We start from the raw sequence: 26528 nt of genomic DNA, 5'->3' as shown, positions 1-26528 counted from the left end.
CAAAGAAATAGGTCAGTTCACAAAACTCCAAATCACAGTGGGTCGTAATCAGCCTACCTCATCCTCATTCACAAGGAAGGTCATAACTTTCAACTAACTACGATTAGATGCCGTCATAGGGATGGTGGTCTGCTGGGGTCAGCAGACCACCATGTCTGCGATCACATTTTAAATAAAGTCAATGTTATGTTTTTAAACATAGTCCATTTTGCTTAAAGGATACGGGTCTACATTTAAAAAAGAAATATTATTTTTGTTTGTTTGAGAGCTGGCAGAGGTTCTTTGGACCACTGCCTATGCTGCAACAAACCTTTTTGTAACAGTCAACAAGGAAGGAGTAGGGGTTCCAAAGAAATCACTTCCCATTGCGAATGGACTAACATCTCCTTTGAGGTGTCCGTAAAATGTCAGTGTTTCAGGACCAAATTTCAGTTACAAAGCATTGTTACATCCTTTAACAAATCACTATTTGGAGGAAACTCCCTAAACACAGCCCTTCCAAATCTTGATTTGTTATAAGTTTCTAACAAGTTACTGAATCACAAAATATTTTTTGCGCTAAACAAATAGTCATTTTGTTGTTGCAAACCTTGTGTTTTTATGAATTGCAGGTTTTGCAACTGCAAACATTGCTTTGTACGTTAGGCCTTAGGTTGGACACAGAGCTTTGCTTAATGAAATTTACAGTGGTCTCAGCGAGGGGTGCTGTAAGGGCTTGGTGGGGTGGGGACATTGTAAAAGTGTTGTCTAGTGGTACTAGAGTGCAGCTGTCTGCTACTGTCTCAGTAAATCTCCCAGGGATGGGCTAGTCTTAATGTATGGATGTGGTCACTCCAGTGATGTGTGCTGACATTTTCCTAGGGATGTGGACTCCGGATGTCCAGAAGTAGGTTAGGGGTATCTCAGTGTTAAGCGCTACCCTTACCTGAGACTAACAACACCAGAGTCAGCAGTCCCCTGTGCACTAACAATTTACTTTGTCTGCTATTTCTTAAGTACAGAGAAAGGAGAACTCATAAAAGCCTGCTTACTTTTTAAAAGAACCTAGACAATTTTAGGGAGCCTCAAAAAATTAGAGATTGAAAAAACATTCCTTTCCTGGCTTTTGTGAGAGCTATCAAAGGTGGGACACACTTTTGTGGCAGAGGAAGTGTGCTGTAAATGCCAAGAATCTCATTATTTTGTTGTATTTTTGACTTAAGATATGGATCTACATAGTAATTCAGATTAAATCGTACTGTAATGTACTCCACATTTTAACAGGCAGGATGCACAATTTACCTGAGTGGACAAATGGTGCCAGACCTGGCGGTCCAGGAGTATGCATGTGGTTCTTGCCTAATGTGTATTTTCCTCCGGCCCAGGATCTTCTGCTTGCTTATAATTTTGCTCATGGTTTCCCCAGCAGTGGTGAACTCCCTTGCCCTATGGACTGATCACGGACTAGGATGGGAGGAGACTGCTGGTGCAAAAGATTGGGCACGAGCTAAGCTGGTGGTGCTAAGGGCTGGCCACCGAAGCTGGGCCGGTGTGGATGACTTGGGATCATGATGTTACTTCTTGATGCTGCCTTGTTCACTATCACCTTTAAAATGGTCACTCCAGAATAAAGGAGCTAGCAGCTGTCACCAGCAGCCAGGCGTATAGAGTGAGCTGCCTGTGAACTCCTACTCATAGTTGCCAAAGTGCTGTGTATCTCCGCTTGGCTATGTCCACATTGTACACTATCCTATTGTTGAGTACGTAGGTGGAAGTTTGTTTTATTTATTCAAAACCCCTCAAAATAATAAAGCTGATTTGACATGGTCTCTTCTTCAGGGATAAACCCAGAGCACAGTGACTACCAAGAACAGAATTGACCAAAAACCAACACACAAGCAACAACATGGTAGAACTTAGCTTGTAATATAACGATTATCCGTGGATACACCCTCCCTAGGGCCACATGTACTTTGCTACATTTTGCGAGTTCCAAATTGCGACTCGCAATTAGGAACTCACAAAATGCGATGTACAACAGTGTCTCAGACACTGTTTGTGATTCCCAAATGGGTAGCAAGGGACCTGCCTCATAAATATTCATGAGGAAGGTCGCAATTTGTGACTCATTGGGAATGGCCTGCACTCACAGGGATGCTGGCCTGCTGGGGTCAGCAGACCACGATGTCTGTGATTGCTTTTTAAGTGGGACCACTGCCTGCCCTTAGAAAATGTTGGCGCCCACATTCACAAAAGGGAAGTGGCCCCTTTGGGACCCTTTACCATTTGAAAATGGGTTACCACCTCCTTCACGGAGTCAGTAAACAATGTATGTTTTGCGACCACATTCCGATCGCAAAACATGTGTACATGCCCCTGCAACTCTCCATTAGGAAGGGATGCCCTTAACATGCCCTTTCCTAATACTGACTCGCAAACCCTATTTTGTGATTTGGCAATTGATTACCAAATAGCAAAATGGGGATGGTACATGTCAAAAGACTACTTAATGGTCACAAATGGCCCAATTCGCCTTTTGTGACCTCTAAAAACATTTGTACATGTGGCCCTTACTGCCTTATCACTATGCCATTAGTGAACCAACAGTCACTTGTCATGTGTACCCTAGATAAGGGCTACATTTGTAACGTGCATGGAGAAAAGTTGTATTCAAGAGAGATTTATATTGAACTGATGTATTTCAAGGTGCTCTTAATTGTTATGGTAAGGGAAAATAAAGCACAGTGGAATAAGGTAACTGCCGTAGATCACACAACTAGGTCACGTATGGAAGCTAGGGTTCATCCCACGTTTCCTGGTTGCACAGTTCAGCCGCTAGCTGGTTGACTCTTTTTCCTGGTTTAAATCAAAGTTTATTATTTTGTCTTTAAATCTCTAAGGAGCAATTGAAGCACACTATATTTTATTTTAATTGCATTTTTATAGCACTTACTACCCCTGAAGAGGTGTTCGAGCGCTTCGTCAAATGTTCTTAACTGCTTCACAGAGATGCCAGCCCCTTACCTCCAGCCACAGACACTTCAATATAAAATGTCTACACCTTCAGAAGATCTCAAGCCCAACATCCACAACCCTTGCTCCTAAACACCAGTGCCTGCTGTGTGCTCCTTCTTCAGGCGTTCAAATAGCATGTGATGTAAAGAGTTCTTCCTTCACAGTCGAGGTTAGCTCTGATAAATTGTAACTGCAGATTAGCATGGGAGTGTGTATCTTGCCCCCTGCTCATGCAAGCTCCCTCGGTCGGTTATCTTACCTCTTATAATCTATTCAAGACCCTTTTCCCTTACACAGGACATAACTCTTGCAGCAAAACAAAAATGTGCACATTTCATGTTTGAACAGGGATGTTGCTCTGGCTTCAGGGGGCAGACCACTTTTGAAGTATGCTTGAAAAGTAAATAAAGCAACATTGAGTTTGTGATTGCAGGGACATCTGGTTTGCATTGATTCTTATCAAGAAAGAATGACATTTAGTCTAGTTGGTAATGTACTTTATCTTGCACCTTGGCAACTTTTAAAGGCATGAATGCATTTCATCCTTTATGCATATGTTCATACTGAACATTGTGTGGGTGTTGATTTGCATCTTAAAACTAAATAAATCAATAACAAGGTTGTCTGCTCGATCTGATGCATGTGTAACACAGCAGGACATATTTTACTCGAGTTCTGTGAAGCTGTGTAAGCCTGCCTCGCCATCGCACCCGTTCACTTTACACAAATTGACCACAAATTAAATAAAGCTTAATTACATGTTGGGGGGGGGGGGGGGGTGTTCTGCAACTTTATTTTATTGATTTTGCAATAAACAAAACTAACCAAACAGCGCGATAGACTCAAATTTACAGTATACATCTTCAGAGGGTACTGGAGTGGAGTGTTCAAAGAGATCTCACCATGAGTGTCATACTGTAATAAAGAGATCATACCCTGTATTAGAATCTTAATGGGGAAGAGTTTAGTCTTGACACATTTGGTTGTCCCATTGGTCAACAGCATAATCTAACAAGTCAGTATTCACCCTCAACACTAACATCAGAACCAGGTCAGTGTCATCATTGAATTTATCTAGAAGTCGCCCCATGTCATTGACTCTTCTGCTGCTCCCTCATCTGTACACACCAAACGCATATATTGTTCCTCAGAAACCCCCTTTCTAACAAGTCTCAAAGCCAGTGGTTTATCAGCAGATTCCTAGACATCAACCACCCTATGGCTATTCTCCGTTTTGCCAATAGAAGAGCATGTTGTGTGAGTTTGTAAGGGATCTTCCAACATCTGAGTTGAGGCAGTACTCCCAAAAGACATGTAATTGGTGACAGAGGGATCGCCATCCCAGTGGCCTCCTCTATCCTGGGAACCACCACCTTCTTAAAGCTCTGGACCTCGGCACACTGCCAGGCTAAGTGTAGAAAGGTAGCACTCTGCTCCCCACATTGTATACAGCGTGCTCCCCTAGAGGGATCCATTCTAAGTTTGTTAGGGTTCACATAGTTTCAATACACAAAATCGAAATGTAGCAACTTAAACCTGTTATTGCAAGAGACAGTGCGCACCAGCTCGGAGGCATGCATCCAGGCAGCGTCGGATATTGGGCCCTCCAGTTCCAGCTCCAAAACATAGCAGGTGACAGGGTTTTTTCTCCATGTCCCCCCTGAGTGCCTTATAAAACTGGGTGATCAAATGTGGCCCCTCTCCCCATCGAAGAACCACCCTCAGTATCTCTGATGCCCGGGACACGGCCAGGAAGTCACACTACACCTCCCTTGCAACACTTTCTAATTTGGCATGATGCAGGAAGTGACCGGTACCAACTCCAAAGTGTCTTGTGCCTCTTGGAATTAAACAAAGTGCTCCCCAAGATACAAATCACCTGCCAGACCCCCATTCTCCACAGCTCTATAGACATAATGGCATTGATAGCCCAGAATGGTGCAAGGTCCCAAATATGTACATGTCTGTCAAATGGAGTTTTGCAAAACACTTTCCTCACTACTCATTCCCAGAGCGCGGCACTGGTTCTAACCAGATATGGCACTGGGTGTTCTGACTGTCCCCCCTTCATCAAGAGTTGAGCTGATGTATCCTTCCCAAGCATGCCACGGAAGATTCATTTCTCCCAAGTATCCGCCTCGGCTAGGCACCTGGTGGCATGCTGCAGGTGTGCTGCATAATAGTATAGCTGTAAGTCCATGACACCCACCGCCCCATCCTCCATATCCCTCCGAAGTGTAGATAGTGCCACCCTGCTGTGGCACCCAGCCCAAATCAAGGAGATCAACATACTATCCAATCTGTGAAAGAGCAGAGGCTCAAGTGGGAACAGTGAGTTCTGAACCAGGTATAAACATTGCTGGAGGATTACCATTTTAACAATGGCCGCGCTGCCCATTACCAAGAGAGGAAGTCTATTCCAAAATACAACCAAGTGTTCCAGGCCCAATATCACCCTACCCACAGTAAAGCGACTATGGGAAGCTTCAGTGTGAAAAACCAAATACCCAAAGAATGAAACCCCTCCATTTTCCAGGGAAGACCAACGTCTGGCAACTGATCAAATGACTTCCCACGGAGGCCACCCAAAGGAAACGTGAGCAATTTCCAGATGTTAACCGCGAGACTAGAGACACTTCCAATGGATGCTAAACATTGCATCAACAAAGCTGCGGACTCACCAGGAGACCTAAGATACACTAACTTGTCATCAGCGTATACGAAGACAATATGAGTGGTATCCCCCACGTTAGTTCCCGAGCGGTCCATTTCCTGGTGAAGCAGCAGAGCAAGGGGCTCAATTGCTACCACAAATAGGAGTGGTGATAGGGGACATCCCTGTCTGGTCCTTCTGCCTACAGCCCAGGCATCAGACAGCTTGCCTCCCACCTGAACTCAGACAGAGGGAGCAGTATACAAGAGCATCACTGACATATAGAAGTTGGGTCCAAACCCCATACCCTTCAATACTGCCATCAAATAACTCAATTCAACTGTATTGAAAGCCTTTTCCAGGTCTAGGGATACCAATGCCATCTCATCTGTAGCTTCTGCAGTATTGTTTAATACATTAGCCAATCTGCACAGGTTGAAAGTCGTGCTTCGTGCCGGCATAAAGCTGCACTGATCTTCATGAACGAGATCTCTTATAACACCAGTCAGTCAGGTAGCTATGATCTTGCATAATATCTTTAGATCATTGTTGAGCATGGTGAGTGGCCTATATGAGGAGGGATCCGCCGGCTCCCCCACGGAGAGACAAAGGCAGACTTTCCTCCGGTGATAGTTTCTGGCAATACATCCCTCCCTCGAGCCTGGAGAAAAACCTCCAATAGCTTCTCCTTAAGCACAGCAGAGTATGACTGTTAAAATGTAACAGGAAGACCATCCCCATCCAGAGCTTTGGCTCTATTAAAGCGTCCCCCATTTCCTCCAAAATTATATCCTCTTCCAGCTCCTGCATGCTGCCACGCTGCAACTGAGGTAGCCCACTCACTGTAAGAAGGCATCTAAGGCCGCCCCTGGGCACGCCGGACTGGTGGAATATACAGTTTGGAGGTGATCAACTAAGACAGACAGGATGCCCTGCCTGCAGGTGACCACTTCACCGGCAGCATTCCGAAAGTGCAAAAGGGGGAGTGGCTCCACCTGCCCTGGAGTATCCAGGCTAACAACTGGCCCAATTTGTCTCCGTCCCTGTGTAATCGCTGATGACATGTCCTAAGAGACATCTTGTTGAGCTCTCCCAACACCTACACATCTCTCTATGTATTCTCATATGTTCCTGTCGCTCCTCAGCCCAGTGTAGCTCCATTCTCTGCATGGCAGCCAAGCATCCTTCTAACACCTTGAGCTCCGCCTCCAGCTGTTTACTCACTTCACAAACTGGACCCATGCATTTACCTCCGAGAACAGCCTTCACACCTCCCACCCAACAGCCCTAGTATTCATGGTACCCCAATTCAGCTCCAAATATTCTGTCAAGGAGGTATCCAACACCTCCCAACAGGTCTCGTCGTTCAAAAGGTCTGGAGCCATACACCAAGATCTGACTGCATCCCGAGCTGCCCCCCAACATAATCAAAGAAGTACAGGAGCATGATCAGAGAGGAACCGCCCTAGATGTGTTACTGCATCCAAGTATGAGTGCTCCAGGCCTTCCAACAGAAAACAGCCCAAGCACCTGTATGTGTTGTACATTTTAATGTGATAGGTGTGCTCTCTGCCCTCAGGTGTAGCGTCCTCCTCCCATCCAGGGGCCCCAGATAAGCTTAGTTATAGGTTGATGTAAAACAAACAGTGTCTGTCAGCGCTGCTACAGCTCTTTTTAGACATAGGCATACACACACTTTTTATAAAGTATCTAATTCCTATTGCGAAACATGACCCACGTGCATCTCCTTGCTACACACCTTGAATACAGAAACAGCTCAGCTGATGTACCTCCAGCCTAGAGCAACACTTTATTTCATAGTGCTTAAACCTATGTGTTACCCTGCCAGTGCTCCTGACACTTGTTCACTAGCACACCTTGACTATCCTGTGTTTGGACTTTAGTACAGTGTGCCTAGTGTATCTCTATTTTGCATCTGTGCCTGCTATCGCAAAGCTCAGACACACATAACTGTGCCAATGTCCCTCAATCATGCAGCTGCACCTTTGAAAAAGTACATTAAGGGAGACCATTTTATTACAGTTCAGTATCAAATGCAGCTACTATGCCAATAATAGAAAAATAATTTCACTATCCACATTTTTAAACATTTTCAAATAAATGTTTGTATTATGTACAAATAAAAAAAAAAACATTTGTACATCTTGCCGCCATCTGCATTTCTAAACACTGAGAACCGATCAATTGCAGTGTCCTAGTGTTCCTAGTCAAATAAGGGTATTGTAGGAATTTAAAAAAAAACACCATTCTTTCAAGAAGCATGTAGATTATATATTAGTGTAACTTTGGGCATCCCATACTGCTGCCAAACACACAACTGTTCTCTGAAGTCTAAAGTTAATGATGGGAAGGGAAAGATGCTGGGACTGGAATATAGCAATACAACCCTCATGACTGCCCTCCTCCCATCTGTGCTGCTGCCAGAAAAAAAACACTTTTAATAAGAAATAGTAGCAGCTCCAGTGTTAAGCTAAATCTAAAAAGCACCGCAGGAAGGAGAATTCCTTTTCTTTTTCTTTGAGGAAAGAGCCCTGCTCCCAGGCCAGATCGGAATCTCAACACACTTCCCTGATAACACATTTCCCTGCCCCATCAGCCGAACCTGCACAGTTTTTCAAAAATGTGTCTTTAATTCTTAGTACATTTTATTGAAGTTTCATTCAACACAGGAGAATAGTAAAACAGCCTTACATTTACCAGTGTCCCCTAAACATATATTGACAAGAACAACATCATTTTCATTAGTGCATATACCAACAGTAATACACAATGCATTAGCTGATGTTCAACCTCCCTCCTGAGGTGCATCGCCTTCTATGGTCTGTCCAGGGGTGACAACAGGTATGTTGTGAGAGGGCCCCACATGTCTTTGGACGTTGAAGACCTTGGTAGTGCGTCCCCATAGAGTTCCAGTTGGGACCTGCCATAAGCTAGATTTGATATCCAGTTCTTCTTGGTGGGTATTGCCGGTTTGCCCCAGTGGAGAGCCACCCTCCTCTGAGCCAGCAAAAGCGCCACTGACACAAATTTAAGATTGACCAGCTGTAGGCCCCTAGCCAGTCCCAGTAGGCACACTAGGGTCGCATACCATTTGTTCTAACACCTTGTCTATTAGTGTCCTTGTAATTTGAGCTCAGTATTTTTTGACAGAGTCACAGTGCCAGGCCAGGTTTAGAAAATCCCCCTCTAACACCCCACAGCGTGCACAGCTCACATTCCCCCACAGCCCAAATTTGCATAGTTTAGCAAGTGTGCAGATATTTAAAGTGTATTATGTGCCAATTGCAATTAAATGCTAGTTTGCAGAGTTGCTGACAGCAACATTTCCAACCCGCCATCTCTCCTGGCCGGTCATATACTTCATTCCAACCCTCCAGCACCTTGTGAGGGGTCTGTGGCCTATCCATTGGTGCCTCATTATAAAGGTTTGTGATCAAGTGTCAATGCGTGGTGTTAGTGGGCAGTGTCTGCAGTCCAATAAGTGCAGGCAGTTATTATGGGAATTGAGGGTATAATGTGCGCAGTGCAATTTGTAGTTGATAATATGTAAATGTCAGAAGTGTAGTGTGTTGTTGGGAGTGTAGAATATCAGTAAGGGCCACAAAAGTGCCATGAGTATAGGAATATCCCATGGTTTTTAGGCCTGCACCAGCAAGTATTTGCAGTGCAGTGTCCTCCCAAGAGACCAATATTGCAGGGTGGTATCGCAATGGTAACGCCAGGGCATATACGGGGATTTTCGCAACTTGACTTCCCAGCCCTGCAAAGCTGCCATTGTAGAATGGATTGTGTTAGTTTCCGAGCATGGTATGCCCTCCCTTTTGTGCAGCAGGAGAGCCTGGAGCAGAAGAAGGAAGGCATCATTGTAATCCACCGAGATTTGTGACACATATTCTTGCTGCGCATACACATAAAGTGCAAAATTAGCCTGTACGCACAGGTAGTATAGGGGAAGTCAGGCACGTTAAAGCCTCCGCATGAGTATGGCAGAGTGAGTAAATCCCAGCTAATTCTTGACTGTTTACCTGCCCATACGAGTATTAGCAGATATGTCCTGAGTTTCTTAAAAAAGTGCAATGGTAAGATGATGGGAGTGTTGATGAACAAACATATAAATTTGGGCAGGATTACCATCTTTTTAATTGCAATCCTATTCGCTTGATTCAGAAACAGCTTTGGCCACCTGGAAACCTGATCTTCTAGTTTTGAGATGACTCTGCCATCATAAAACCTGATTACAAATTCAGGATCTCTATGAATCCACACCCCCACATATTTAATAGGGTCGTGTCCCACACCAGTGGAAATTCAAGTGGGTTCTCCAGAGTGCTGGGCGTGAGTGGAAATATAACTGACTTTGACCAATTAATGCTCAGGCCTGAGTATTGTTCAAACCCAATATATTCCTGAATCACTAGGATAGGTGCACAGGAGGATTTCTGACATAAAACACCATGTCATCTGCATAGAAGGAGATACTGAAGGAAGCATAGCCGGAAATGCATTGCGGATGCAACATGTCTTTGCCCAATGGCACAAGTCAGCGTCTCTAGCTTTATGACAAATAAAAGTGGCGACAGGGGCATCATTGTCGTGATCCTCTACATATGGGGAACTCTTCGGATGAGGACCCAATAATATGTACCGGGGCTACTGGGTCTGTTTATAGCAGGTGAATGCCTCTGGCATTGCCAAGCCAGGCATGATTGTAAACATGTATTTCCATTCAATAGAGCTGAAGGCTTTGGCTGCATGCACTAGGACCACTGCTGCCTGTAAGGAGGGATTGAGTTGGTGCAGCAGAGCGAAGATAGTGTGCAGATTATGCGCAGTGGCTCTAGATGGTATGAACCCGGATTGTTCAGGTAGCACAAGTTTGGTGAGCAGTGGTTAGAGCCACATCTCCAGGATTTTTATCAATGTTAATTAAGGACATTGGTCTGTATGATTCACAATGCTCAGGCGCTTTGTTTGGCTTTAACAAAGTCACTATAAGGGTCTCGCGCAAGGAGGGGGAGTAATAGCTGCTTTTGGTACACCTCATCATACATGGCATGGAGGTGTGGGGCCATGAAATCAGCAGACTCCTTATAGAACTCTCCATTCAGGCCATCCAGCTCCAGAGCCTTACCATTTGGGAGAGTGTATATGGCTTCTTTAACCTCTTCAACTGTTAAAGACTGTACTAGATATTTGCACTGTCCCCGAGACAACCATGCTGGCGCTACAGCTTTGAAATATGCATTAATCTCACCTGCAATAGTAGAGGTATGGGTACTGTAAAGGCTGGTGTAGAAGTGCTTGAAAATAAGTATAGAGGGCGTGTCATAGTGTGTTCGCTCATCTCCGGAGTCAGTATCTTTACCATGTGTTCCCCGCCCCTTGGTGTTCTAAACTTCTCCGCCAGACTATGACCTGCTCAGCCACCCTCTCCCCGTATGCTCGAGCTGTGTGGTGCTTGGATAAAAACTGCAATTCTTGTGTTGTAAGGTCTTTAAATTAGATGAGGCTCTCCCGGATGGCTGCGAGGGTTACATGGTTAGGCGTCCCTCATATTCTTGTTCAAGAGACCCTAGGGTATCCTCTGTCTTGTGCAGTTGTGTACATATTGCTTTTAACACTCCCACTTGTGTACTAAGTGAATATTCCACTGAATGTGACTTTGAAGGCCTAGCATAGGGTGTCCCTCCCATCTACAGATCCAGCATTTCTTTAAAAAAAAATCAACAATAGCTGATCGGATCCCTTCTTTGAACACAGCATCCAGTGGGGCTGTTGCGCGAAACCTCCATGTAAATGGGGCAGGAGTTATGGTAGGGAGCGATAGCTGCAACTGCACTGGTGCATGATTGGAGAGTGTTTTGGGCATGTGTCTGACCTCTTCCGGCCATGTGCATACCTCCCTGTACACCAACCAGTAGTCTAATCTATATAACCCATGTCCTGATGACATGTATGTGCCCCCTTGCAGGTACGGGTGTCACAGCCACCAAATGTCCACTAAACCAAAGTCTTCTAGTCCTTCTCGGATGACTCCGGCAGATAGTTTGCCATGTCAGTCTAACACTGCAGACTTGTTTACTGTAGGGTCCAAATATATGTTAAGGTCTCCCACTCCATACAATAGTTGTCAGTGACAAGGTGTGGATGTGGCTGTTCTGCTTTGCTTCAAACTAAGAGGAAAATTATGCCAAGGAATGCAGAACTCTTAGTTTGAGTAATGAATTTATTAAGGCACTTCCCAGATTTCAAATGAAAGCACAAGAAAATATAAACATGATCATTTAACTTGAATGCAGTAGAACACATGTGTAAATGTTAGCATACTTACAGCAGTTAAACAATGACAGGCATAAAAAAAGTACAATGCATCAACAATGAATATGTATGCAGTGAATATATATATATGTATGTGCACAGCCACGCTAGATAATTAAGAATAAATTTGCATCGCCATTGGATCCAACACCATCCTGGTGCCAACGTCAAGCTGAGGAACCATGGCCAGCTGAGACAGAAGACACCTTCCCCAATTGGATTTTGTTCTGGGCAGTGCGTCCACCCCTAAAATGAGTTCCTTCTGCGCCAAGCATCCCCCCTTATATACCTTAAACAAACCCAAGAGTAAGGTTCTGGCAACCTCCCCCTCCCTTCGCATAAGTTATGAAATTCAAGCGCTGGCTGTACTTGATCTGCATCGCAAACATGCAAAGGAACGGGCCCTGCCCCGATGCGCATTCCAGAAGAGCAGTACTTTTCCGTAATTAAAACATTGAAAAAATTCCCAAGCTAAGACTGTCTTATCACATCTACTGTCCACATCTCCCATGTTATGTTCCTGCACAGTGGTGGGAAGAAGCACAAACATGCTCTATGTGGAAAGCAAGCTAGGTGTGGAAAAATCCTTTGCCACCAATGCGACGGCAAGCAACTGAAGCTAAACTAAGCACAAAATGGAGTCAGTGGTCAAGACAGAGTCGTGGTTAAATGCAGATAGCATTACACTCCACCCTTTGACCAGTGACTCTCTGTCAGGAATAAGACTGTGCGCGGGCCAGGTCCCGTCCTGACCTCAAATTCGGGCACTGGCTGCATTTCAAGTGTGCTGCTATTTATCCCCTCTTGCTCCAGGCATCGCTTTCCCTGTGGTAAAGCTCATTTAGCTGCAGGGTCAGGGCATTGGTAAACACAATGTACTTATCAGTGGCATACTGTGAATGGACTACAACTCCCAAGATTTTAGGGGCAGTGGCCATCTTGGGGTGTGGCAGGCCTATAAAGCCCAGCCACACCCAAGCACATTGCTCACTGTTTTGGAGACTTCGGTTCTGCCTGACCTCGTAGAGTCTTCTCTTCAGGAAACGAGCTGAGTTGCAGCAGTGCAGAGAGTTTGTGTTTCTAGTCAGATCCATAATAATGAGTAGGTCGTACTCGTGGCGGTAACGTCAATCGGAGGGCTTTGTTTTGCCAGCCTTGAAAGGCGTTTCAGCTAAAAAGGGCGTTTCAGTTATAAGAGAGAGAAGCGCTCTAATTACAAAAGAGAAAAGCGCTTCAATTAAGAAAGAGAAAAACATGAGAAAAGTCACTTACAAAAGAGAGAGGTTTAAGGAAAGCACTTTAATTACAAAAGAGAAAAGCATTTCAGTTACGAAAAAGAAAAGCGCTTTAGGTATAAAAGAGAAAAGGCATGAAAAAAGAGGCGCTCCAGTATGAATAAAGCAATTCAGTTACAAAGGAGAAAAGCGCTTCAGTTACAAAAGAGAAAAGCATGTTGATAAGTTTATTTCTTTTTTTTTAAAGCAAAGTACTTGAGATACATGTTTTAGTCTTTGTGGAATCCTATGCCAAGGTTTTGACATTAATTTCATGAAACTATATTTCTATTCGGTTCTGATACTGAGGACGCTGTTTTGAAAGTGCAGTCATTGCCTAAAGCTCACGCCATCCTCAGGTATAGTGATTGCAGTTTGTCTTTGTCCCACAGCTCAAGAGGGGCCACGCCCAGTTCATAAGGGTCTTGTCTTGCTATCATGGAGACGCTTTGTCCAGGAGTATGTTGTGATTTAATAACAGTTATGAATGTGTGTGTATATATACAGTATATATATATATATATATATATATATATATATATATATATATATATATACACACACACACATATGTGTGTGTATATATATATATATATATATATATATATATATATACATACATATATATATACACACACATATGCTTTAATCATTTCCTTTTCAGATCTCCTTCCCTGCAGTTCCTATCTTAACCTCTTCGCTGCCAGGTCTTTTCCCCCACCTGTGCCGAGCCTTTTTTGGGCTATTTGGGGCAGTTCGCGCTTAGACCCTCATAACTTTTTGTTCACATAAGCTACCCACGCCAAATTTGCGTCCTTTTTTTCCAACATCCTAGGAATTCTAGAGGTACCCAGACTTTGTCTGTTCCCCTGAAGGAGACCAAGAAATTAGCCAAACTACAGTGAAAATTTTGTTTTTTTCAAAAAAATTGGAAAAAAAGGGCTGCAGAAGGCAGCTCGTGGTTTTTGTCCCTGAAAATGGCACCAACAAAGGGTTTGTGGTGGCAAGATCACCATCTTCCCAGCTTTCAGGAACAGGCAGACTTGAATTGGAAAACCCAATTTTTCAATACAATTTTGACATTGTACTGGGACATACCCCATTTTTACTATTTTTTGTGCTTTCAGCCTCCTTCCAGTTAGTGACCAAAATGTGTGAGAAAGCAAGGCTGGATCCCAGAAAGCTAAACATTTCTGAAAAGTAGACTAAATTCTGAATTCAGCAAGGGGTCATTTGTGTAGATCCTACAAGTGTTTCCTACAGAAAATAACAGCTGAAATACAAAAAATATTGAAATTGAGGTGAAAAAAACAGCCATTTTTCTCCACGTTTTACTCTGTAACTTTTTCCTGCGATGTCAGATTTTTTAAAGCAATATACCGTTACGTCAGCTGGACTATTCTGGTTGCGGGGATATATAGGGCTTGTAGGTCCATCAAGAACTCTAGGTACCCAGAGCCAATAAATGAGCTGCACCTTGCAATGGGTTTTTATTCTATACCGGGTATACAGCAATTAATTTGCTGAAATATAAAAAGTGAAAAATAGGTATCAAGAAAACCTTTGTATTTCCAAAATGGCTACAAGATAAGGTGTTGAGAAGCAGTGGTTATTTGCACATCTCTGAATTCCGGGGTGCCCATACTAGCATGTGAATTACAGGGCATTTCTCAAATAGACGTCTTTTTTACACACTGCCTTACATTTGGAAGGAAAAAATGTAGAGAAAGAGAAGGGGCAATGACACTTGTTTAGCTATTCTGTGTTCCCCCAAGTCTCCCGATAAAAATTGTACCTCACTTGTGTGGGTAGGCCTAGCGCCCACTAAAGGAAATAGCTCAAAACACAACGTGGACACATCAAATTTTTTCACAGAAAACAGAGGTGTTTTTTGCAAAGTGCCTACCTGTGGATTTTGGCCTCTAGCTCAGTCGGCACCTGGGGAAACCTAGCAAACCAGCGCATTTTTGAAAACTAGACACCTAGAGTAATCCAAGATGGGGTGACTTGTGGGGATCTGACCATGTTCTGTTACCCAGAATCCTTTGCAAACCTCATAATTTGACCCAAAAGACACTTTTTCCTCTCATTTCGGGGACAGAAAGTTCTGGAATCAGGGAGGAGCCACAAATTTCCTTCCACCCAGCATTCCCCCAAGTCTCCCGATAAAAATGGTACCTCACTTGTGTGGGTAGGCCTAGCGCCCACAAAAGGAAATGGCCCAAAACACAACATGGACACATCAAATTTTTTCACAGAAAACAGTGGAGTTTTTTTACAAAGTGCCTACCTGTGGATTTTGGCCTCTAGCTCAGCCGGCACCTGGGGAAACCTAGCAAACCAGTGCATTTTTGAAAACTAGACACCTAGGGGAATCCAAGATGGATGACTTGTGGGGATCTGACCAGGTTTTGTTACCCAGAATCCTTTGCAAACCTCAAAATTCGACCAAAAAAACACCTTTTCCTCTCATTTCAGTAACAGAAAGTTCTGGAATCTGAGAGGAGCCACAAATTTCCTTCCACCCAGCGTTCCCCCAAGTCTCCCGATAAAAATGGTACCTCACTTGTGTGGGTAGGCCTAGTGCCCACGAAAGGAAATGGCACAAAACACAACGTGGACACATCAAATGTTTTCACAGAAAACAGAGGTGTTTTTTACAAAGTGCCTACCTGTGGATTTTGGCCTCTAGCTCAGCCGGCACCTGGGGAAACCTAGCAAACCAGCGCATTTATGAAAACTAGACACCTAGGGGAATCCAAGATGGGGTGACTTGTGGGGCTCTGACCAGGTTCTGTTACCCAGAATCCTTTGCAAACCTCAAAATGTGACCCAAAAACACGTTTTCCTCTCATTTCGGTGACAGAAAGTTCTGGAATCTGAGAGCAGCCATAAATTTCCTTCCACCCACCGTTCCCCCAAGTCTCCCGATATAAATAGTACCTCACTTGTGTGGGTAGGCCTAGCGCCCACGAAAGGAAATGGCCCAAAACACAACGTGGACACATCACATTTTTTCACAGAAAACAGTGCCTACCTGTGGATTTTGGCTTCTAGCTCAGCCGGCACCTGGGGAAACCTAGCAAACCAGCGCATTTTTGAAAACTAGAAACCTAGGGGAATCCAAGATGGGGTGACTTGTGGGCTTTGACCAGGTTCTGTTACCCAGAATCCTTTGCAAACCTCAAAATGTGGCCAAAAAAACACTTTTTCCTCTCATTTCGGTGACAGACAGTTTTGGAATCTGAGAGGAGCCACAAATTTCATTCCACCCAGCGTTCCCCCAAGTCTCCCGATAAAAATGGTACCTCACTTGTGTGGGTAGGCATAGCGCCCACAAAAGGAAATGGCCCAAAACACAACGTGGACACATCACATTTTTTCACAGAAAACAGAGTTGTTTTTTGCAAAGTGGCTACCTGTGGATTTTGGCCTCTAGATCAGCCGGGCCCAGGGGGGGCAGAAATGGCCTAAAATAAATTTGCCCAACCACCCCCCCCTCCCCAGGGAGTGACCCTTGCCTACGGGATCGCTCCCCTTGCGTGACGGCGCAAAAATAAAGATCCCTGGTGCCTAGTGGTTTCTGCCCCCCTTGGGGGCAGATTGACTTAAAATCGGCCGATTTGCCCCAAAGGGGGGGCATAAATGGTCTAAGTACAATTTGCCCCCCAGGGGAGCGACCCTTGCCTAATGGGTCGCTCCCCATCTCTAAAAAAACAAACAAACCAAAAAAAAAACACAAACATTTTTTTTGCCCTGGCGCCTAGAGGTTTCTGCCCCCCCCCCCCCCATAGGGGCAGATCGGCCTAATAACAATAGGCCGATCTGCCCCCAGGGGGGGCAGAAATGGCCTAAAATAAATTTGCCCCCCCACCTCCCCCCCGTGGAGCGACCCTTGTCTACGGGATCGCTCCCCTTGCGTGACGGCGCGAAAAAAAAGATCCCTGGTGCCTGGTGGTTTCTAATCGGCCAATCTGCCCCCAAAGTGGGCAGAAATGGCCTAAATACAATTTGCCCCTCCAGGGGAGCGACCCTTGCCTAAGGGGTCGCTCCCCATCTGTAAAACAACAACAACAACAAAAAATCCCTGGTGCCTAGTGGTTTCTGCCCCCCTTGTGGGCAGATCGGCCTAATTAAAATAGGCTGATCTGCCCCCCGAGGGGGCAGAAATGGCCTAAAATAAATTTGCCCCCCAGGGGTCGCTCCCCTTGCGTGAAATTCACGAAAAAAAAAACTCCCCAGTGTCTAGTGGTTTCTGTCCCCCCTGGGGGCAGATTGGCCTCATAAAAATAGGCCAATCTGCCCCCAAGGGGGGCAGAAATGGCCCAAATATAATTTGCCCCCTATGGGAGTGACCCTTGCCTAAGGGGTCGCTCCCCACCTCTAAATTAAAAAAATAAATAAAAATTCTCCCTTGTGCCTAGAGGTTTCTGCCCCCCGCAGATCAGCCTAATAATAGGCCGATCTGCCCCCGGGGGGGGGGGGGGGACAGAAAAGGCCTTAAAAAAAATGCCCACCCTGAGAGCGACCCTTGCCCAAGGGGTCGCTCCCTCATGCCAGTTTCATTTAGATAAACAAAATCCCTGGTGTCGAGTGAGCGTTTCAAAAGCCGGATTGCTTTGCAATCCGGCTTTTGAAACGCTGAGAGAGACTTCAAAGGGAAGGAAATTCCTTTCCTTCCCTTTGAAGCCTCTCTTGCCTCCTCCGCGTGATCGGAGAGCTTCCAGCGCGAAGGAGGAGGCATTGTGACAATTAGCTAGCGTTAACGCGCTCACGACACAGGGGGGGTGGGACGGTCGGGGGTTGGAAGGGGAAGGTCTTCCCCTTCCATCCCTGCCTTGGGGGGGTGGGGGAGAACCCCACAGAAGGAGCACCAGCGCTCCCTCTGGGCTCTGTGCCCAGGACGTAATGGTTACGTCCTGGGCACACGAGCACTGTGCCTCAGGACGTAACCATTACGTCCTGGGCACAGAAGGGGTTAATTCCCCTTCCCCCGCCTGGCGTTATCAAGACTCAGTGCTTTAATAGCTTTCTGAGTTGGTGGCGCTGGGAGTTGGGCCTTTTGCTCAGCAGCGTGCAGATCCTGAGGAAAGGGCGCTGTGACAGAATAGTGAGCCCACGAGTTTATACTTTCCTCTTGGTCTGTACGTGGGCTGCGCAAGATGGCCACCTTAGAAAACCTTATGCAGGTAATCACTCAAATGCAAAGAGATTTAATAGATTCAAAAGATGTTACAGCAGACTTAGTTAATAAGGTAACCCTGTTACAGAGTAAGATGGACGGGTCAGGACCCATGCCCATACCTCGTCCTATGCCTGCCACACCTACTAATATAGCCATGAATGTGCCAACACAAATTCCGCTGGCTGCACCAGAAAGGTTTTCTGGGGACACTAATAAGGTTCAAGTTTTCCTCACGCAGGTGGACCTACATTTTACTTGCCGTCCCAGTGCCTTTCTGGATCCACAATCTAGAATCTCTTTCCTTATTTCATACCTATCAGGTGACGCAGCTACTTTGGCAGTTCCATTAGTGCGGTTCGATAGCTCCCTTTTGTATAATTGGCGTCAGTTTGTGGAAGAATTTGAAAAAGGTATTTGACAGGCGCTCAATTACCATGTCTGCAGACAAAGAGCTACTGAAGTTATGCCAAGGAAACAAAGACATGATAACGTACTTATCACATTTCAATCGGTTAGTGGTGGAAACCGCTTGGCCAGATGAAAAAAGGTCAGCAGTGTTTTATCAAGGACTAAAAGACAAATTGAAAGACGTTTTGGCCCAGATAGAACCCCAACCAAAAACTTGTACCAATTTAATTAATCTAACCCTGCGGCTAGACCATAGACTCGCAGAAAGAAAAGGGTAAATTAAAAAAACGGAAAGATCCAATTGGCGAATGGAAAGGTTCAGAACCCCACAGGTATCCTCAGACCCTACCATAGAACCAATGGATCTCGGAACTATTCGTCAACCATTGACGAAAGAGGAAAAAGACTTATGACGACGAAATGGACAGTGTATGTACTGTGGAAAAAAGGGTTATTTTGTAAAGGAATGTCAAGTGAAACCCAAAAGAAAAATTGATCCAACAATAGAGACAAAGAAAAAGATAGCAGTTGTTCTGGAAAATACAGATGAAAACTAAAAGGCCCAAGAAAAAACGAAGGGGACCTCTTGGGCAAATTGACAATCCCTTCAGTGTGTTCTTGTACAAATCATTATGTCAAACATTTTAGAATCCTGGCACAGCTAACAGTACATGGAAAATGTCATACTGTACAAGTTCTAATTAATTCAGGGTGTATTGCTACATGCACTACGTGCAAGTGTACTACGTGCAAGGTGAACAGTGGTGCAGGGTAAGAACAATGAAATATAGTATGGACCATTGGCCTCTGCTTCCATTTTACATTGGTTCATGACTCCATTTCATCGATTCTGGTTCTGTGCGCAAAGCACTGTTCTGTGTTTTTCCTCAAGCTTCTGCAAGCTGCAGGGTGGGGTGTTTTTCTGCTCAACTTCGCTCCATCTGCCTGATACAAAGGGCGCTATTTACATTCCACAAGCTATCAGTTAGGACAACAGGGCGATGCGCCTGTACTCAAGGAGGAATGCAAGCTTCACCTTGTAGCCCTCTTCTGAGAACCTGGCCCGTTCCAAGGAGACGTCTCGAAGGGTGAACAAGGTACCGCCGATTGCACAATTTGTAAAGGAGGAGGTCTTTTTCTAGAAAGGACTCCTGGGCGTTAGTAAATACTATAAAGGTCAGGAGCCTTGATGGACTGGTTTAGGAACTCTCTTCTGGGTTGGATGCAATGCCAGGAGGACTGATTGTCCCGAAGGAGACTCCCTGTGCCAGTCGATTTGGGTTCCCCGGCTTTGTGTGCGGCGGAGGGATGCAGAATCTCTTTTCGATGAAGCCTTTCAATTTATAAGCATTGAAGCATATTGTGTGTGCGTGTGTAATATGCACTTATTCTTGTAGTTATTTTCGTGTTATTTTTCATGATATCACAGAGTGTTTATATTCTCACAGTTATTCTCATGTTATTTTTCATGATATATTAGTGTGGTCAGTTTTGCTATATGAGAACTTGCCCCTTAAATAAACTTGATTATTCTACTTACTAAGGTGTTTGAGAGTGATTTGAGAGTGATTGTTTCACATTGTGCCCTAAACTATCCTGAAGTGCATAGTTCTGTTATTCTGAAGAGTGAAGCAACACACAGGGGCAACAGGAAATTTTGTGGATCAACAAACTGCATTAAACTTACAAATACCCAGTATCAAGAAAAAGTTCCTGAAATGGTTTATGCAGTTGACGGTAGTGAATTGGCAGGAGGCCCCGTTACTATGCAAACCTCACAGATGCAAATGATTTGCAAAGATGACAGGAATTTGAGCCACTACGAGATAATTTGCTTCGATATAACCCAAGCACCCCAATATGGTTTTATTTTAGGAATGCCGTGGTTAATGTTACACAATCCAAGAATAGACTGGCACAATCAGGTTTTGCGTTTTTCTTCATCCTCTTGTCTAGATAAGTGTCTTCAACCAAGAAAAGACAAAAATAAAAATCCCCAACACACTCTTGCTACTGCAGCAGAGAAGGAAATTGATCTGCTGCAACAGTATTCAGAATATACTGACGTCTTCTGTGAAAAGAGAGCAAGTTCATTACCACCTCACAGGTCGTATGATTGTCAAATAGATCTTGTACCTGGCGCCAATATACCAAATTGTAGAATGTATGCATTATCAGAGAAAGAAAACCAAGTCCTACGAGAATATCTCGATCAATGCTTAGCCAACGATCTAATTAGGCCATCACGATCACCAGCAGCTTCTCCGCTGTTTTTCGTACCCAAAGCTAATGACAAATTAAGACCTGGTAATGACTTTAGAGCGATAAATAAGATCACTGTTAAAAATAAATACCCATTGCCACTCATACCAGTCTTATTAGATCAAGTAAAATTATTTACACCAAACTTGATTACGTAGTGCTTATCACCTGGTTCGGATTCGAGAGGGAGACGAGTGGAAAACGGCTTTTAAAACCCGTTATGGTCTCTTTGAATATCTAGTGATGCCGTTTGGTCTGTGCAATGCCCCAGCAGCTTTTCAATACTTCCTAAACGATGTCCTGAGGGAATATCTAGACATCTTTGTCATCTTTTATATTGATGATATTCTAATATATTCTGATTCCGAAGAAATCCATGAAGAACATGTAAAAAAGGTGCTACAAACTCTAAGAACTCATAATTTGTATTGCAAATTGAGCAAATGTGAATTCCATACCAAAAGGGTAGAATTTCCGGGAGTGATCCTAACACCTAATGGGATACAAATGACTGAAAGAAAGATTCAAGCTGTAGCAGAATGGCCCACACCAAGGTCAGTACGTGATATTCAATGTTTTTGGGGATTTGCAAATATTTATCGATGTTTCATCCATCACGTCTCTCAAAAGGTAGCGCCAATTACCAAATTGTTAAGAAAAAAGGATGTTTTCAACTGGTCCAAAGAAACAGATGAGGCATTTTAAGGTTTAAAAAAAGCCTTTACTTCAGCTCCCATTTTAGCACATCCCAACGTAGAGGAACCCTTTATTGTGGAAGCAGATGCCTCCAATGTCGCTATTGGTGCCATCCTTTCCCAACACCAACTAGATACTGGACAATTGCACCCCATTGCATATGTGTCAAGAAAGCTGAATGAAGCTGAAAAGAATTATACCATTGCGGAAAAAGAATTGTTAGCAATTCGCAATGCTTTCAAGGAATGGAGACACTATTTGTTGGGAGCAAAACACACAACAACAGTCTACTCAGACCACAGAAACTTACAATTTATGAGCTCTGCCAGACTATTAACTCCCAGACAACTGAGATGGATGTCATTCTTTGCAGATTTTGATTTTATAGTGATTATCAGACCAGGAGTAGATAACCGCAAGGCAGATGCGTTGTCTAGACAAGATTCTTCAGTCACACATACTGAACAAAAACCCATGTCTATTATAGCGCCTTCAAAGGTGTTGTGTTTAGTAGCTGCAGAAAAGTTTTTTGATCTCATCCGTACTCATTTTCATATTACCTAGTGGCAAGATTGGTTACAGCAAGACACCAAAAGATCCATTCTGCAAGGTCTACCTTTCCATGAATCTCGAGTGTTTTTGCCCACAAAGGAATTGAGACAGACAGCCTTTCATTGGTTGCATAGTCATCCTTTGGCAGGACATCCAGGTCCTCAAAAAACGATATAACTAATGAAAATATATTTTTGGTGGCCTACATTTGTTCATGACTTAAAACAAATGCTACAATCATGCAAGGTGCAAAAGTGAACACAGTAAACCTAAGGGACTATTATGGCCACTACCCGCTCCCAACCATCCATGGGAACATATCACTATGGATTTTATTACTGGTCTTTCTCAGGTAAAACAATATTCGGCCATTTTAGTGGTAGTAGATAGCCTTACCAAATATGCCCATTTTATTGCATGTAAAGGTCTCCCAACATCCGATACCTTAGCAACTATCATTCTAAAAAACATTGTCCGTCTTCATGGGCTTCCAAGAGTTATTCTTTCTGATCGAGGCACACAATTCTCTGCACGTTTTTGGCAGCAATGGTGTAAGGCCTTACAAATTGATTCAACATTATCTACTAGCCACCATCCACAAACTGATGGTCAAACAGAGAGACTGAACCAAACACTAAAACAATACTTACGATGTTACACAGCAAAATCCCAGAATACTTGGCTAGATCTCCTGTGGCTTGCAGAACTGGCTTATAACAACTCCCACCATTCTTCAATAAACTCAACTCGCTTCTATGGTCTATATCACCCACACATTTTACCAGTCAAGTTACCTGCTTCTACACAAACCACGCCAGCAGTCGCGGATATGTTAACACACATGCAACAAATACATTCACAACTACAAGCAAATCTACACCAAGCAAAGACAAGGTATAAATTACAATATGACAAAAAACACCAGCCTGGCCCTCATTACACCAACAAAGATAAGGTTTGGTTATCCACAAAAAACTTTGGGGCATATTTATACTCCGTTTGCGCCGAATGTGCGTCAAAAATTTTGACGTACAATCAGCGCAAACGTTGCCCCATATTTAAACCCTGACGCCCGAGTCCGCGCAAGGGAAAAATCCGCAATGTGCGCCATTTTCTGGATGCGGCAACCTGCCCTGCGTTAATGATATGCAGGGTAGGCGTTCCCGTCCAAAAAACGACACACACAGCCGTGCGCCGTATTTATGCTTCCGGGCAAAAATGACTCTCGGCCGGGAGGCGGCGCAAAAAAATAACACAAAGCCCGATTTGCGTCAAAATTTAACGCCTGGGTCAGGGCAGGCGTTAAAATGGGGCAAACACACCAGTATTTAATCAGAACACACAGAACAGAGCAGCAACAGGGAGACATGGAGGTGATTTTCATTCAGCGTGCACGTCGACGCAGAGCCCGGCAGCAACAACAGCAGCTACAACAACAACAGCAGGGACCCCAAAGGCAGCGCAGAAGGCAGGAGAGGATATTCTGTACGTGAAAAAATTATGACGCCCATGCTGTATGCGTGGAAATGTGACGCAACATGGACAATATGGTGGACATGTCATGTACCTTATTAATTTAATAATTTTCATATCATATTTTTTGACTCTGCATTCTGTGCACTCCTGTACGTGAAAAAATGATGACGCCCATGCTGTATGCGTGGAAATGTGACGCAACATGGACAATATGGTGGACATGTCATGTACCTTATTAATTTATTAATTTTCATATCATATTTTTTGACTCTGCATTCTGTGCACTCCTGTACGTGAAAAAATTATGACGCCCATGCTGTATGCGTGGAAATGTGACGCAACATGGACAATATGGTGGACATGTCATGTACCTTATTAATTTATTAATTTTCATATCATATTTTTTGACTCTGCATTCTGTGCACTCCTGTATGTGAAAAAAGTATGACGCCCATGCTGTATGCGTGGAAATTTTACGCAACATGGACAATATGGTGGACATGTCATGTACCTTATTAATTTATTACTTCTACACTAGAACTGTAAACTCAGCCTCACAATAATGTAAGGGAACAATGAAGAAATTAATTTTGACTCTGCATTATGTGCAATGTTATGCGTCAAAAAATATGACGCATAACGGGAAAATAAAAAAGGCGGCCATTTTATGCAGGAAGCGATGTAATAAGATATCCTGTTTACAAAATCTGTACTGGGAGTTAACTTTCACTTTCACTTTGAAGTCTCAGATTTATCTAGACTGTGTGGTTGTGTGAAAAGTGTAGTCCTGTGTTTAACTGCTTTTGTGTCCTGTGTACCTTGTATTTTGTCTTTTTGTGATCCTACTCTTGTTGTCTAATATTGTCTCAGTCTGTTTAGTGTACTTTTGTCCAATCCTGTATTTGTTTGTATTGTCTGTGGGAGTCTGTTCTGGGTAGTTTAACTTTGGGGTTAGTTGGGCTATTTTTCTTAACTTTTCTTTTTCCTTCACTACTCTACCTTTCCCCATTTCCCACTTTTACTTGTTTGTCTCATTTTTCTCCTTTAAATTAGTTAATATGTCAGGTAGGCCTCGGCTTGCCAGGATGGGTGAGGAGGAATTGGGGGGATTCATTTGGCTCGTTTGCCATTTCCTCCCACTCATGCTGGAGGCTGGGGGCCGTGTGATACAGGGGTATCACACGGAGGCACGTAAAGTCCGGTGGGGGAAGGTGCGCCATCACCTGGTACGGGTGTACGGGAGCATGAGGAATGAGCATCAACTAAAGCATCGCTGGGCTGATCTCATATCCAGGGAGCAGGACCTGCTGGACCACCTGGGAATCAGGTTTGGTGGCCATGTTGGTGAGTACAAATCAATTACATGTGAATAAAAGAAATCTGTGTGGGGACATGTGATGATTGTTAGCCAATCTGCTAGATAAGTAGCTGACTGTGTGTAATGCTAGGGAAACCTAGGCCCATATTTATACTTTTTTAGCACCGATTTTGCGCCGCTTTTTGACGCAGAAACGGCGCAAACTTACGAAATACAATTGTATTTTGCAAGTTTGCGCCGTTTCTGCATCAAAAAATGACGCAAATGCGGCGCAAAAAAAGTATAAATATGGGCCCTAATGTGTATTTGTTGCACAATGTGTAGGAAGACCAATGCTAGCAGTCAGATGGCTCATGTTTTCAACCCATACCAGATGCCTGTAGCTGTATGTAATGTAGTGTTGCCTTTGTGTCAGACAAGCGACACGTTAATGCCTCTATTTGAACTCTACAGGTCATATTGGCCAGTGAGAAAGTCATGTAGAAACAACATACCTAAATATGTTGACGCCATAGCTAGACAGAAAATTGTAAACCCATGATGATGCTATAAATGTGTGGTGCCTTCACGTCACATGAAGTTAGCTATGTTGTCCACACATATGTCACATGTGTGTCTGGTTGCTGTGTTTTGAAAATGTCCACCTAGCCTGTTTGATTGTGAGGGGTCATGCAGTCCTCAAGTAACCAGCTTTTGGATGTCTCTCTGGGATGCACATGATGAGATGTATGCAAGCCATTATTGTTGGGGCATACTAATGGAGGGGTATCTTTGACAACACCTGACTGTCCTGGCCACTGCATGTGTGTAGTAGGGTGTGTAACTGTAGCAGGAGACTCATCCAATGTTAATGTTGAATAAAAATTCATCCATGCAGTACGAGCATGTGGGAAAGTGTATCATTACCATGTCATATTCACACAGTGTCATAGTAACTGCAATTATTTGTCAGTGCACCGAGTCTGAGTATATTCTTCCTTTCATGCTTTACAGGTGGACCAGCACCGTACACCGTGGGAGAGGTGGCACATTTTGAGGACCCCGATACCTACAGTGAGTGTGGCCTGAGTGCTATATTTATTGTTTGCTAGTGATGCATGATGGACTACTGTGTGTTCAACAGAATTCATGATTTGTTGCGCTGGCCGTTCATTGGCATTGTTGCTTTAGTGGGATTTCAAATATCACTTCTGTTTCTGTAGACCAATATTTAGCCATCTCTCAGATTTAGGGGCTGTAGGTCATTCCAGTTGGGCCGCTATGGGGAATGGGATGAGTCATGTGGAATACACTGGTTAATGTAAGAGTTGCTCTGGGACTTGGCTTGAACTGAGTCTGCATATCAGACTGACATTCTCCCAGATAGCTTTG

This window comes from Pleurodeles waltl, chromosome 5, assembly GCF_031143425.1.
Source record: "Pleurodeles waltl isolate 20211129_DDA chromosome 5, aPleWal1.hap1.20221129, whole genome shotgun sequence".
Classification (NCBI taxonomy): Eukaryota; Metazoa; Chordata; class Amphibia; order Caudata; family Salamandridae; genus Pleurodeles; species Pleurodeles waltl.
The sequence above is the reverse complement of the archived record's forward strand: the minus strand, read 5'-3'. Positions refer to the sequence as shown.